The sequence below is a fragment of the Choloepus didactylus genome, chromosome 9 (assembly GCF_015220235.1).
Source record: "Choloepus didactylus isolate mChoDid1 chromosome 9, mChoDid1.pri, whole genome shotgun sequence".
In the NCBI taxonomy this organism is placed as follows: domain Eukaryota; kingdom Metazoa; phylum Chordata; class Mammalia; order Pilosa; family Megalonychidae; genus Choloepus; species Choloepus didactylus.
Genome location: NC_051315.1, coordinates 15,331,565 through 15,332,832, shown reverse-complemented (window position 1 = coordinate 15,332,832; position 1,268 = coordinate 15,331,565). Strand labels below are relative to the sequence as shown.

The window sequence follows — 1,268 nt, the reverse complement described above, 5'->3', positions numbered from 1 at the left end:
ACTCTGCCCTCCAATAAATCTACTTGGATTACTCGCAAAGATCTTCATGCATTTTAAAAACTGCCCTCTTATCCTTGCTCAGTTTTCTCTCCTTCAGGAGATTCAACAAGTCAACTTAATCAGTATTTATTTAAAAGCGTAGACCTTTCTTCTTGCAGGATTGCCTGTCACCCTTGGTGGTGGCAGTGGGGACCCACAGTAATACAGCCACGGTACCGGGGGTGGGAGCTGTGTGGGACCCTTTTCTCTCAAACTGACCACAGGGCAGCTGGGGAGCAGGTCCACCCAGCCAGGAGGAGGATCTTATGGGATTTCAAGCCATTGCAAGAGGACCCACCTGTGGGTGTCAGTGGTGCACCATCCGAAAACAACATCATGCAGTGGAGTGTAGTTATATTTGGACCAGAAGAGACTCGCTTTGAAGATGGTACTTTTAAACTAGTACTAGAATTTTCTGAAGACTATCCAAACAAACCACCCACTGTTAGGTTTTTATCCAAAATGTTTCATCCAAATGTGTGTGCTGGTGGTGGCATGTGTTTAGATATCCTTCAGAACAGATGGAGTCCAACATGTTGATGTATCTTCTCTCTTACCATCAGTTCAGTCTCCTGGATGAACCAAATCCAAAAGGTCCAGCCAACAGCCAGGCAGCATGGCTCCATCGGGAAAACAAATGGCAATAAGAAAAGAGTTTCAGCCATCGTTAAACAAATCTGGAATGATTCATGATAGATAACTGGTCTGCTAAGCTTTTTCATCATTGCTGTGCATAATTTACTTCTCGGTAGAAAAGCTAACAAATTTTAAGGGCCACTGGTATTAAGAATTCTGCAGGAAAAAAAAAGGAAAAAATCCCTCAGTTTAGAGCCTATAAAAGCTTGTGTATCTTAATCAATGTAATTTATATTGCATGATGTGAACCAAGTTATTCTACATAAATTTCTAATATATCCTTTTATCAAAATATTGAGTGCCTTATTTATAATTCTTTAGATGTTTAAATTGGAGAAAAGCACTGAAAGTATTTTATATATGAATATTGCATATTAAGTTGTTAAAATACATACTTTCAGTGCAAGAGACTTTGTCACTTTTATCCTTTCTGTGCAGGAGGGGTTAAGTCGTCTCTAGTTCTCCATGAATTGATAATTTCAGTTCCAATTTCAAAAGAACAAATTTATATTTTATCAAGAAATTCTTCAAATTTGATTTTAAATACCAATTATAATTTCAAACTTTACTTTGAATGTACCTACAGTAGTTTC

General features: G+C 38.0%; 1 pseudogene; it reads left to right on the top strand.

Annotated features, from left to right (window-relative positions):
* The first annotated feature begins 291 nt into the window (after window positions 1–291).
* On the top strand, window positions 292–732 carry LOC119544812 (annotated as a pseudogene).
* The last annotated feature ends 536 nt before the right edge of the window (window positions 733–1,268 follow it).